This window comes from Molossus molossus, unplaced genomic scaffold (genome assembly GCF_014108415.1).
Source record: "Molossus molossus isolate mMolMol1 unplaced genomic scaffold, mMolMol1.p scaffold_m16_p_7, whole genome shotgun sequence".
Classification (NCBI taxonomy): domain Eukaryota; kingdom Metazoa; phylum Chordata; class Mammalia; order Chiroptera; family Molossidae; genus Molossus; species Molossus molossus.
In genome coordinates, this window is record NW_023425401.1 from 48,196,257 (window position 1) to 48,211,317 (window position 15,061).

Here is a 15,061-nt window from a genome sequence, read left to right on the forward strand (position 1 = left end):
GTCATGTGAGAGAATGTTAAGGAATCTACCTTATTAAAAAAACAACTGTTTTTTTGCATGACTCTGAAAGTTGAAATCTTTTAATACTTTCCATTTCTCATTTGGATTTATTTAAAGCATTCTTTAGGCTTGCCTAAAATAATATTTCTTACTTACATACTCTTGCACTTTGAGTCAATTCAAAAATTATGCGCAAAATCTGATTTTTCAAAGAAAGACACACTTGTTTTCTTTTTAATGTCGTTAATATTAATCACTCCTAGAAATTCTTGATATTAACATGTGGGGAGTATAATGGAGATATTATAAATCTGTTTAACCTTACAGCAACCTAACAGCTGTCTCATTCCATATGTGTTCCAGATATTTTTCCAGAATCTTTTAATGAGACATACTTGTAATATTATGTACACACAATTTTAATGTGTTTGTTAGGAGTTTACATTTTTTACTTTTTTAAAAAACATTCTTTTCTGACATGCCATATGTCAAAAAAACACACGTGATTTGTGTGAGTTGTAGCTCTTCAGTAGCAGATGTATGTCCATGGGAGACCTTGGGTTTCCTTTTGTTAAATATTTATGTGACATTCACACCACAAACTAAACTCTCAACAGGCAGCACTGATTTCTTCCTCCACACAAGTCTTTATATCATAAATATATTAACAAAGACAGCTACTCTCCTTTTTGCCAAATATTAATTATTAACATAAAAATGAACAATTAATACTAATTATAATTTTAAACTTTTGAGACAGACTCTCTCCTTCCTTAAAATCAAGGCTGAAATTTCAGAGATTGACATTTACGATGCTGTTAATAATATCAGTATGTATTACAGTACACTATTTATTTCCCTTTTCACGACACATCAATTTCTTTTCATCTTAATTTACTTATGAGGTATATACTCTACTGTCTTCCAATAATATTTTGGCAAGAATAAAGTTAAGTATACAGGAAAAATTGAAAAACATTATAAAAGTTAAAAAATAAATTTAAGATCACAGTATAGGAATTGTCAAACCTTAGATAAACTAATTACCAAAACTAAGTGATGAATAATGCTTATTCATTTCCTGAAACTTAAGGCCAAAGAAGGCAATCAAATATATCACTCACAAAGTATACTAATTCTATGTAACTGGTTTTAAGGACAAAGAGAAAGTAGAACAATCCACTAGGTTAGATAAAACTACTTCTGAAATTATATTTACTTATAATTTACTTGCAAGTTTCCTCTACCAAGGTCTTTGTTTTGTGACATAATTTACATTATTTAATACCTACCAAGAGTGTGATTATTCAAAGTATGGAGGTGGAGCCTTGGCCGGTTTGGTTCAGCAATTAGAGTGTTGGCCTGAAAACCAAAGACTTGTGGGTTTGATTCTGGTCAAGGTCATGTACATCGGTTGTGGTTCGTCTCTTGCCCTGGTCAGGGTCCTGCAGGAGGCAACCAGTTGCCTCTCACATTGATGTTTCTCTCTTTATCCCTTTCTCTCCTTCCCACTCTATCTGAAGATAAATAGAAAAATATCCTCAGGTGAGGATTAAATTTAAAAAAAGATGGAAGTTGAATATAGAGAAACACCAAATTCATTTGCATGTCATAATTTAACAAGGACAATTAATTTAATATCTTTGTCTTGGTGACATTAAATCTTAAGAACTCCTTCTTAAGAAATGATTCTGACTTACTTTTTCTTGCTTACTTGAACTACCTTATAGTCAGCTTTCAGTTACCTCTACCTAATCCTTCTGGATCAAAGTGCCCTATCCCTGCACAGCTCTCTGTTTTCACTAGTACTTGGGGTTGGAAAAAAATCATAACTATGAAAGGTTGTGCCAAGAGAAATATTTTATAATTTTAAAGTAGTAGTATTACTTAAATTTATTTATTGTGTACTGCCATTCTATCCAAAGTGGGACCATAACTAAAATACAATACCGGACACAAACTCTTATTCAAAGATTGTAGTCTCTCTAAGAACAAAGACAAGGCAAATTGATATCTTCAATCATTATATCAACTGTGAAGGAAATTGGTTAGTAAGACAGGTGAATTTACCCAAAAACCGCAGAAATAGAAGTTAGTTTTTGACATGCATAGGGCAGGATGCTTACATTTTAAATTTAACTCTAATTCCAAAGTAAACTTTGAAATTAAAAATAACATGTGTGTCTTCAAGCCAAAGGTTAAAGAGTTCGAATGTACTACAAGAACTTGGAAGGCAAAGGGAAAAAGGAAGAAGGAAGAATGAGAGTAAAGGAGGGAGGGTGATAAAGAGGGAGGGAGGGAGGGAGGAAGAAGAAGAATAAGAAGAAGAAGAAGAAGAGGAGGAGGAGGAGGAGGAAGGAAGGAAAAAGAAGAAAAAAGGAAAGAAATTTGACAGTTGTGTCAATAAAACTACTTGAACAAAAATTATATTTTATTATATATCAGCCTAGTATGTGTACAGGGGGAAAATTGTACCAACACATCCCAAGGTGTAAGCACTAAATAAAAATTTAAAAATGCAGAGCCCATTTGTGTCTGCAATTCTACCAGGAAGTCAGAGCAGTGAGCTATTTGGGGCAAAATGGGTGACAGATTAGGGTGACAGTTTTTAATTTTAAAATGTATACTTCTATTCCCTCACAATGTATAACTATTTGTTTATTTGTTTACTTCTTCACTGTTAGGATTTATCTTTTTCTCTTCTTCCATGTATTTCTTTATCTTTCTGCAGTCATTTCTGAAAGCGAACAGGAACTGCACTCTTGAATTGCCTTTCTCCATTAGGAGCCAAGATCTACTCTGAGAACTTTCTGGAGAAACTCCCAGTTTCTGGGACATAAGTTGAAATCTAGTATATGAATTTACCAATTTTTATAAAAATAAAATATAGATGTTTCTAAGCTTAAGAACCTGCTCTACAAATTAGCACTGCTTCCTTCATCGTGTTAAAGGCATGGACTGGACATTATTTCAATAACTACCTCAGTTCTAAAGCTAAAAGAGCTTACTATATAAAATAGTCTTACCTTTACACAAGATAAATGTGCAATACAGTTGAATTTGCATTTGATAGAAAGTTACATTGAATTATAAACCATTCTTTAGAGGGAATTTTACTTTTAAATTTATTTTTCAAAAAATCAAACAGCTGCTTTTAGTTTAAATAGTTTATTCTTGCTAAAAGCGATGGCAGTCCAGAAACATTTTTTTATCAAGGTTTATCTCCACTTGTTAAGTTTAGATAAGAGACTGCCAGATTTTCTGCTTCAAAAGAGATAAGAACAAATGTAACCACAGACATTGCTCATTTATCACTAGCATGTATGGCTTTACAGAACAAAGTAAAAATGCATCTATCTCGGCTTAGAAAGAGGATACATTTGAATTAGACCAAGGAGGAAACATAAGATATTTAATTTCAAAAGAGAGTGACACCGTGTTTGTGCAAGAGGAGAGAATAATTTATAACTAATACAATAATAAAATTTTAAAGATAAAGTTGGTAAATTAGTTTTGAACTTCTAGACTCATGTGTTTTCAAGGGTTTTTGAAGAAGACTGAATATTTTAAAATACACATCTTTATTTCAATGCTCAGGGTTGAAACATAGTGAATTTTCTATTGAAGAAAACTAGCAGATTTTTTAAAATCCTCACCTGAGGACATTTTTGCATTTATCTTTAGATGGAGCGGGAGGGAGAGAAGGGGAAACAGAGAGAGAGAAACATTGATGTGAGAGAGACACATCGACTGGCTGCCACCCACATGACCCCAACTGGGGCCAGGGACAAACTGCAACCGAGGTATGTTCACTTAGTGGGAACCAAACCCGGGACTCTGTGGCCCACAGGCCAATTCTCTAACCGCTGAGCCAAACCTGCCAGGGCTGCTAATTTTTTTATACCTACAAAGTATCCTTTTTTTTTTTTTTTTTAAATTCAGCCACTACCATTTCTACTCTCTTAAACAAATAAGTTATTGAGAATTTTTAATTATTATAAACAAAATAATTATTAGGGATTATTGTTAGCTAGTATAGTCGAGGCATAATGCTAAGCACAGAGGGTTAAAAATCAGCAAATAAAGAATCTAGAGGGAGAAGATATTTTAACAAATATAAGCACGTAGAATGTAGTATGATGGGGATTATAGGAGAGCAATGAGTGAACAATTTATGGATAAGGCAAGATTCATGGAAAGGAGAATATTGGACCTGGGATTTGAAGAAAAATTAGGATTTTACCAAATGGAGAAGGAGAAAGGGAAAGACATTCTATTTAAGGCGGGGATAAACAAATGTACAGAATGGTAAAAGGATATTAGACGTTTGGGGACAGAAATATAGTATGACTTGATTATAAATTACCAGGTGTTGAAACAGCCTGGTGAGAAACAACATTGGAGATATAGATTTGGGCCATGTAATGAAGAAAATGTAATTGAAACTTTGGCGAAATTTATAGGACATTTCTGTCATGGTCAATAGGTCAGTGTGGCTAATATCTTTGGGTAACCAAAGGGAAGAAAAAGAGGCAGACAAAAGGACTGAAGAGAGATTTATGTAACAAGTTGAGAAGGCTTTATACATAGCGTCATGCAAAAAGCTTATAGTTAATTTCAGTTGATGAAGGATCACTGAATTTAAGCTGGGAAATAACTTGAAATCTGTCATTTGGAAAAACTACAGTGATGCTCTGTAGTATAAGAATGTCATATGGCCCTGGCTAGTTTGGCTCAGTGGTTGGAGCATCGGCCTAAGGACCAGAGAGTCCCAGGTTCGGTTCTCGCTAGGAGCACGTACCAAAAAAAAAAAAAAAGTATTATGATAGAGATGATAGGAGAGCAATGAATGAACAAATTGCCCAAGTCCAGGGTCTTGATAGTTTTACCTTCCCATCATTCTCCTTCCTTTTAGTAAAAGCACGTTTTCTGTCTTTTTTTTTATTCTGGGAGCAACAAGCATCCCAACCTACCTTGGCTGGGTTAAAGCATCCTTTATCCCTGACTACAGTGCAAGGACTAGACATGGATTTTTATGCCTAGTAGAAGAAATTAGGGGGTTTTCCTGTTTTTGTTTGTTTGTTTTCAGCTATTGCTAAAAAATTTTACTTTTATTGTAAACACAAAACCACTTGCAACCTCAGAACCAGCCTTAGCGGAACAGCTGTCTGAATATTAGCGCTGAAGAGAGGAAGAGAGAGATTGATTCCTGACAGACTTCTATTCCCGTATCTAATCTCTGAAACAGCTCTATCCCATTCCTAAATATTGCTTACGTGAGTATAGTAGTATGAGTGTAAAAACAGCACAAGTTCTTCCTCTCCCTTTACCTGTGCCCTTTGCTATGTGAATTATCAGTTCCTTCCATTAAGAAATGAAGTCAATTTCCCCACCTCTTGAAACTCAAATAGTCTTGCGATTTACTTTGACCAGAGGAATGAGGCAGAAGTGACTGTGCTACTTCTGAGCCAGGACCTCAAGAGGCCTAAGGCAACTTATTCTCTTGAAACCCTGCTGCTGCCATAAGAAGAAACCCAGGGCAACCTGCTGCAGGTTGAGAGACGGACTGAGTAAAGAGGAGCTTAGCCAAACTGCCAGCCTACCTCAGACACACCAACTGGCCCAGCCAAGATTATCCAGGCCCAGTTCGTATCAGTAGAACTGCTCCCCTAACTCACAGACTCAAGAGCAAAACAGATTTCAGTATTATATTGCATCACAATTTTATGGTTGTTTCTGATGAAGCATTATTGTGACAGTACATAACTGATACAATAAGTCAATATATTTTCTCTTTTCTTGAGTAAATTAGTTGAATTTGAGATTCTGACACAAGTAAATGAATCTTAATATAACTAGTTAAGAAGGCATTGCAATATCTAGATGAAAGTCCAAGCCTGAAATACTGTGGAATACATAAGATTAACATGAAAAACCATTCTGATGGATAATGCCCAAACCTTGTTATACTACTGGATATGGTTTATGACAAAGGGACATGATGCTAAGATTTCAATCTAGAAAAATTGGGCGATTTGTCAAGTAACAGGATAATAGGATTGAAGATGCACCTCTCTACCCTCTTGGACTTTATATTCTGTTGAGGGAAGAGAGATGATCAACAAGTTAGATTTTTAGTATGTTGGATGATCGCAAGTGGCATAGGGGAACACAGCAGGAAAAATGATAGGGAGAGCCAGAGGGATGGGAATGCACTTTGTGATAGGATGGGCCAGAGAAGGTCTCATTGAGAGCTTTTTGCACTTTGATAAAGACTCAAGGGAAGTAATCACAAAATAACTGAAGCATTTCTATGCAGAGGTAGAAAGTGGGCACTGGATGGCTCAGCAGGCTTCTATCCACTCAGCTGCCTACAAAGAGGAAGTGGAAGAGAAAGAACCAAACAATAGTAACCACCTTTTAAGTTACAGTGACTCCATGTGCTGGTTATTGGGGTTTATAATATTCTTGAGCTCTGATCAGGCAGACCAGCAACTACCTCTTCCTTGAGGACAAGCTAAGCATGGGTTTAACAGAGGCAGGCATGCTCAGGTAAAGGGGAAAGGTGTTCTTCCCAATGCTAGTCTTTTTAGACTATTGACAGATGAATAGAAGATCTTTGTACAAATAACTCCCATCCATGCTAGACTGTATTCAAAGGATTGCTTTTCCAAACTGACTTCCCACTGTTATCATCATGTATGCATCTACCTCACTTAATTCATCACTAAAACAAAGGCTATGCTTAAATATAGCAGTTGTTTTCTAGTAATCATTCAATAATAAAAGGTAGGAAGCTTAAACATCATAATGCAATTACCCACTATTACATCTCTCACGGAAATGTAATCTTATTTTTAGTAAAAGGTTTAGTTTCTGTTTATAGAAATCAATATTTTATTGGAAAAGAATTTTGAGATAGTATAAATATACATTAAACCAATAAAGTTGTTCATATGAGGGAAACAACTTCCAATTATAGGATATTGTTGAAATTAATTTCTTGTATCTCTCATTGAAAAGACTCTGTTTCTAAAATTATAAGAAGAGGATGCTTATAAAAATGAATCAAAAGCCACTCAAATGTCAGCAAAATCCAGTAAAAGAGACACTAGCCGACTTTCCAATGTTTGCTTTACGAGAACTAGAAAATTATAAATGGAGAAGGTTTAGCTATCATGAAGCTACAGAAGTTTCTGGTGCCTTTTAAAGCCAGGGCAGTTTTCCCTCTGGTCTGCTTTTGCCCAACAAAACAATATACTGTATGAGATTTAGATCAAAGCCCATACTTAGGTCTGGCAGCATCTCTTGGCTTTTTTGTATTATCCTATAGTGAAAAGAGACATCTATCCTATATTCTCACCTTTTTCATATCAACTCTGAAGTAGAATAAGCCATAGAAGTGACAAAATTTAGATCATAATTAGTATCACTCACAAGGTATGAAAATACACTCCCACAAAGATGAAGATTTAGATGTAAGCTGATCAATATTTGCGTTGTAGATTCAGTAATTTCGTACTTGTGCTCAACGTTGGTATGTAACCTTAAAGTATTCCATGGTATTGATTTACCTCTCATTTCTTGAGCATTGATTGTTTTTTAGCCAAAGGGCTAGACTGTGGTAAAGACAAACAGAAACCTCAAACACAAATCTTACTTTCCAAAAGTTTATTCTAGTGAAAATGGAATCATACTTGCACTATGATTTGTCATATTACAGTATGTACTATGGGGAAGGCATGTCCAAATTGCTTCAGTAGAAAGTGATTATTCTCTCTGAGGAAGTCTAGGAGGGCTTCCCAGAGGTGGTGGCAATTTAATGGAATGTGAAATTATTTGTAGAAGTGAGGTGGGGTAGTATGTGAGAAAGCGTATGCAAAGCCGTGAAATGATATGTCATATTTGGTAGGTGAAAACTCGTTCTGCACGATGATGGTTATATTGAGAAACAGGAGACAAAAGAGGTTTGAATGGCCTTTAAACATTATTGAGTGTTTAAAACTACAATCTTTAAAGAATTTGAAGCCATTGAAAATTTTTTAGTAGGATTATTACATTTTATTTTTAGAGAGATAAATTGTGGAGCAGTGTAAAACAAATACTATTCATTATAAACATTTGAATAAGTGACATTAAATAATTTAATGGAAAGAAAAAAAGCATATTCAAATCCTAACATGACTATTTATCGTGTTTACTTTTTAACCTTTAGACACTTTTTTTTCTCTTTTGTAGAATGATAACAATATATCTAACTTGCATGATAGCTGGAAAAATTCACGCGGCATCAAGGACATGGTAAGTGTGTAATAAATATTTTACCACCAATGGCTTTTATTCATCGGGTTGTTTTGAAGATAAAAAATAATTCAAACATTTGAAGTTCCTAATGTAAACCCTAGCATATATGAAGCACAATGTCTCATTTCCTTTTATCTTTATTTTCAAACTAAAATAAGGGTTTTTAATGGTAATTTTCATAAGAATAGGCAAAAAATAAGAACTTGCTTTGAAAATACCATAAGAAAATCTTAGGAAATAAGCAGTATATATATTTTTTAAAGTGACAATAATAAAGTGATATACAGTCACACAAAAAACAATAGTTTTCAAATGAGATACTGACCTCTATATATATACAGTTACATATATACTGATTTCAGGTATGGGGGAGAGAAATGGTCTGTAAATGTGAACATGGAAAGACGCACATGAGGTGTACAAAACAAACTAGGAAACAAATCTGTAGGCCAATCACATTTTGGAACAAAGTATATTATTATGTAAATAGGATACTATTAGAAAGATATATGCCAAACTGCTAATGTCATTTCTGTGATGATGTGTTACTTTCAATTTTACCTTATATTCTTATATTGTGCTGCATTCTTTGCATTTTCTTCATAGGCATGTATTACATTTTTATTATAAATACAAAACTTGGTCATTCACACACACACACACACACACACACACACACACACACACCTCAACAAGCTATTTATTTATTTTGCATTCAGATAATACACCAAGATAGCATAAAGAAAAAAACACCAGTTCCTTTTACAGGGACCCAGCTCACAAAAATGCAAGGGGGAAGTGATGGCTTTACCTTAACGAAGATGAAGCTGACAGTGAGAAAGTCCAGGGAGGGTAATTGCAGAGACATGCAGAGGTGTGCCTCCGCTCACTTATGGTCACAGACTACCAACACTGCTGCTGGGCATGGACAGCAGACGCAATCTGTGAGTTTACAATTAAGTAAATAAAGATAAATCTTCCACTTTATTCTACACAGAATTAGAAGCAAAAGGGGTCAGGGACCAAAGTGATAAATAGCATTAAATTAAACTTTAGCATATGGCACCTACAGCCACACAGGATGTGTTTTCAGAGATTCCAGCTAGAGTTAAGAAAGTTTGTGTCATTTTTGAATGATAAATTGAAGGTATAATATTATGAAATGGATTAATATGGAGTCAAAAAGACTCTCATTCTGAGTTGCACACAAAAAATGTTGGCAATGTGAAGGGGGAAAATGCTATTTTTCATGTAGATGAGAATTCATATTTTCTCTTTTAAACACTTTATGGACATTTTGCATTTGTATATATTATGTTTTCTGCTTAGATACTCCCAAGGCTGAGAGGGAACAGTTGGAAAATCACAAACTACCTGCTAATCTAATATATCTTATTTAATTTATTTTTTTTACCTCAATTGAATCTTGTCTGTCTAAGATCAAACATAGCACATTCTACCTGCCAAATCCTATGGCCCCTATTTTTTCCTGTATTAAATGTGGGTGTGTGCTTACACTATAGAGTAAAAAGTAGCAAGAATAATTTAAATCACTCTTAGTACTATTTTGGTTTCTTGCCATGAGAGAGCGAAAGAGAGAAAGATCTCACAAGCATAAGCATTTTACACGTAACATCAGCAATGTAATTTTAATAGCAGCAAAATATACCTATGAGTTTGTACTATATATTATGTCATTCTAAAGCTGAACATTAGTGGATTTTAAAAATATATGAGTATAAAAGTCTCATGATTTATACATTTGCATGCTTTTTTTCTCTGTATATATAACTGTTGCCTTAGGCTAGATGAGTTAGACTTCTTGGCCTTGCTCTCAAGAATTAATAGAAATGGCTGCAGATACCACTGCAAAGTCTCAGTGCTAGGCTGCAGCCATGGCCTACTGCTGGCAGGAAGGGAAGAATCGAATCGTACTTTCAACTAAAGAAGACCACGAAGCTCCAGGCAATGCAGAGCTGGTGGCTGACAATCCCAGTGATCCATAGAAGGAGCATGGATTGATCCTGCCAACTGGAGATATTACCTGAAACTGCCCGTGCCTTGGGGGGATGGCCAATGGCCCCTGTGGGGAACAATTCAAGTCGGCCTCTTTCTGCTTGCACTCTAGCAGGGAGGATGTCAAGGGATCAGACTGTGTAGCCCAGTTCTGGGCCATGGAGCAATGCATGCAGAAGTACCGGACCTCTGTCCCCAAGACATGAGGAGGAGGAGCTGGAAGAGAAGAAGCCAGCAGAACGTTTAGAAGAGACAGCTCCTCTGAGGCCACTGCAACCAAAGAAGGGGGGAGTCAAGCTAATGAAGGCCACACTACAGCACTGGGTCCCAGGCCTCCACCTCAGAGTGACAGGAGCCTGTCTGTCACTCTCAAGCAAGTGCTTCCTTCTATTGTTCTGTGTACTGTAGTATACAAAGTAACTTATTTTGATAATCAGGGGTCTTGGCCCCTTGACATATACACTGGGGAGAAAAAGGGGGGTTATATGTATGTGTGTCTGACATAATTCTATCAGTGACTATAGCTGCCACGTTTAAATTCTCAGATTACTCGAATTTTGCCACTTTGAAATAATGTTCTGAACATTCTCAACAACCAATAATCATTTTCTAAGAGTGTCTCTTGTGAGTGAGCTGATTTATTCTGATTCAGAATCTCCCTTTTATTAGATTTTATATCAGTTTGGGACATGAAATAGAAACAACAACATCTTCCTTTAAAAATGCTGGAATGGGCCCAGCCAGTGTGGTTTAGTGCTTGAGCATTGACCCATGCACCAGGAGGTCTCCAGTTCGGTTCCTGGTCAGGACACATGCCCAGGTTGTGGGCCCAGTCCCCAGTGGGGGGCATGCAGAAGCAGCCAATTCATGTTCTCTCTCATCGATGTTTCTATCTCTCTCCCTCTCACTTCTTCTCTCTCTAAAAATCAATAAAGAAAATTTTTTTAAAAAATGCTCAAACGGGGTCATTCCTAATACACGAAGCCACATATTCAGATACTTGCTTCTCATAAACTATCTTGACCTTCAGTATATGAGGAGGGACTATGCTTCATTTCTGACACATTATGGTTTCCACTTTTACATTGAGCCCCAGGTTTTGTTTTTAGAGAGTGGATCCTCGGACCTTCTGATTCACAATCCCTTTCTAAGTGAAGAAAAGGGTGGGTTTTGCTGTTCTTGTTATTCCCAAAGCCCTGGATTGGGACCTGTGTTCACACTGGCTCTGTCTCAGTCTGTTCATATGCAACATTCCTGGGAGGTAGGGACTTACATGTTACCAAAGTATCATCCAAGAAGGAAATGTGAATTAAGTAGTCAATTAAAAGGAAAACATGGCTTAAAAAAACAAAGGATCAATAGTAATATGTATAATAGATAGGTCCTTGACACCAATCACCCAGATGCAAACCAGAGTTACCTTTGAGTGGCAGGTCAACTGTAAATTTATACCTCTTTGTTTGGGGTGTCTGCCTGTCTGAGTACAATGTTGGTTTCATACATGGCATCACCATGTGTTTTCTCATTCCAAAGAATCTTTTTTGCTTTTCAGTTTTATTGAGGTATAATTTACAAATAAAATTTTCATAGAATCTGCTGCTTATTGATTACTGTTACTGATTGATCTTCCTGTAGGGATCTTCGTGTGTCTTAGTTGCAACCCTGTAATGCATAATTAAAACAGTCAAGATACAACATGAATATCTGGGTAGTTTTCAAGACAAGAGTTTTATATCTTTTTGCCCCACATATACACTGTTAGTGGAGAGGGCATGAAAAAGGCCATCTTAAGAACTAGACAGACTTGTGTTCAAATTCTAGCTTCTCTTGGAAGCCAGCGCAGGAGATAAGTGCCCCTATCCTGCTATGTGAACAAACCAAAACACATGAGGCAGAAAACAACCTAATTATGCTCCAGGGACACTTCTATTTTCATGTGGCTGATGGGAACTTAAATTCATGCAACTCTATTTTGAAGGCAACATGACTCCATGTGTGAAGAGCTTTAGAAGTAATCAATAACCCAGTACACTTTTTCTGGGGCTTTAAGTAAATAGAGAGTTTGACCCGTTTAACTGGTGAATCTGTTTCGATGAAATAGCTGAAACAATTCTTTTTTTTCAAAATTGGAAAAATGTATTTTAAATAGTATGATTTAAATTTTGTTATATCAACTATATAAAATTTATTTGGAGGGCCCAGAGGACCCTCAAAGTAACAGACAGTTATTGTGGTAAGTTATGTTATTATTCATAAATATTCCCTCCCATTCCCTGAGGAAGGATTACACTGTGTGTCTCATAGACTCTGGCTTGGCCACAGGTCACATTCTCTGCCTATGGGCAGCAGCTGTAAGTCCCTTCTGCAAAGATGGCTGGCTGTGGTCCAGGCTGAGGGGTTTCCACTGCGCTCAGTAAGCACAGAATCCTACGTTCAGAATAAGTGGAAACGCCTAATCATGGCATAGAAAGCTTTGCACATGTGATCTGGCTCCTGTCCACCTCCGAACTGCATCTCCCACTATTCTCCACACTCTCCTCCAGTCTCGCAGGCTTCCTTATTGCTCTCATTCTTCAAGCATACACCACTGCATGTCCTTTATTACCCACAGAGCATGGCTCTTTCTCTGGGTATTTCCTGTCTCTATCCGAGTAAGACCTTCAAGAAGAGAGAGAAGATGTCTTCCCTGACCATAGAGCCAATACCCCAGGCTCAACTTATGCCCTTTTTTCACATCTAAAATGTTTGTTTTTATATTTTTTTAAATATAAAATTGATGTAGTTGATCATTCACTGTTGCATTCTCGATCATTCACTGTATCATTCACTGTTGCATTCTCGATGCTTACAAGAGCGCTTGACACATAGCATGTGTTCAATAAATAAGAGCATGTTAAATTAATTAACAAATGTAACTTAGAGCAGGGCTGAGTTTCACATTCTTAAATAAGTAGTTTGTTGTTTTGCTGTAAGGAATTTCCATAATTAACAAGAAGCAGAAAATACATTAACTCCTCAAAATATATACTTAAATAGCAGGAAGACAAAATATGCAAATACAACAATAACATTAGTGTTTATGTTAAAAGAGATGTTTTAATGATCTCATCTTGATGCTGTAGAAGAATGAGAATAAAGTGCCTGTCCATGCAGAGCAAGATGGACAATCTGTGGCACAGCGCATAGGTTTAATGCTATCACCTTAGACCTATCACCATGCTTAGTTCCTAATGGTCTGTTAACTTGCAGATAGAATGGAAATATGTGGATTACTGTGAAGATTAAATTAAAAATCTATATTCATTTCTTAGTATAGTTTTCCTGTCATATAGGAAGAATTCAATAAATATTAGCTATTTTATATTATCTGTAATAAATACTCTTTGAATTTTAGGTATATAACACTATTATTTGGAAGTAAATTATCGGGTCATAAATATTTTCCAAATGAAATGTTTATTTTATAATGAAAAAGTAAGCATTGCATTAGATATATACCTTAACTTAAGGATTTGGTCATTGTAAAATAACGCTTTCTTCCTCATAAGTACATAGAATCTACATAACAAATTTCTATAGAATATCAAACTTTAATGGTATTTTTGATATACAGTGCATTTTTTATCAAAGGAATATAAATGTTTAATTTAAATTGAAATATTGCTAGAGCATGCATAAAATATACTACTCCAAATTCTTTCCTGTATAAAATCTAACTCTTTTATAATTATCATCAAATCACATGAGTGTTAACTGAAATGCTCAAGACAAGATGTTAAATGCAGTTTTGTCTTCCTAATTTAAGAAGATATTTTTAGATTTTTTCTTGTCTTTTTAAAAAATACTCACTGGTTGTGCATTTTCTTCCTACAAAGTATACAAAATTGGTTACATAAGCTACACATAACGCATACATATACTCCAAACCATTTTTTGTCTAATTTCTAGAGACACATTTTAAAATATAACTTTGTCACTCTCTTGCTTAAAATCCTTCAATTACTTTCCATTGGTCTACCTATATCACTATTAACTGTTCTCGACTGTTCAACTCATCCATCACCTCTTTTTGTTTTGCCCATTATATTCCAGCTGCATCAGGCTCTTCCATTCTGGGTATAAGCTCTTTCCTTCTCCAAATCTTTTGTATCTGTTCTTCTTTCTGCCTGAAATTTATTCTCCACCACCACTCTGCCTAACTAATGCCTACTTCAACATTCAGCTTAAATGTCACCAATTGTCCTCCATCTACTCTCCTGATCCAGGTACACAACTCAAAGTATGATGCACTGGTTAATCAAATTATTTTAATGCGCACACACACACACACACACACACACCTCTAAATGTGCATGCATTTATATGTAGTTTTTCCTACTAGATTGTAAGCTACATGAGAACATGGGCTAAGGCTAAATTCTTCAGACATTTATCTTTATTACTGGGTAAGTACTACATGATAAATATTTGTTAAATGAACGTATTGTTAGAGTTTTGTTTAGGCCGGTGATGAGGGCTTGTGAAGAATTCACAATTGAGAGAAGAGAGAAAAAGGACATTTATTTTGTCTTCCCCCATAGACAGGGAAAGGGCCGAGTACCAGGTGGCGCTGGGCAACAAAGGGTAGGTGAGGCCCCCTTTATTGGAGGGGTCGTGTTTGAAGTCACAGATGCCAGGGTTGGTTGCCTGGAGGAGTTTCGGTCTGTTGGTTCTTCAGGAGACAGTCCAGCTGATGCACCAG

General features: G+C 35.9%; 1 pseudogene; it reads left to right on the plus strand.

The window, feature by feature from the left end:
• The first annotated feature begins 10,199 nt into the window (after nt 1–10,199).
• On the plus strand, nt 10,200–10,826 carry LOC118619625 (annotated as a pseudogene).
• Nucleotides 10,827–15,061: the final 4,235 nt, after the last annotated feature.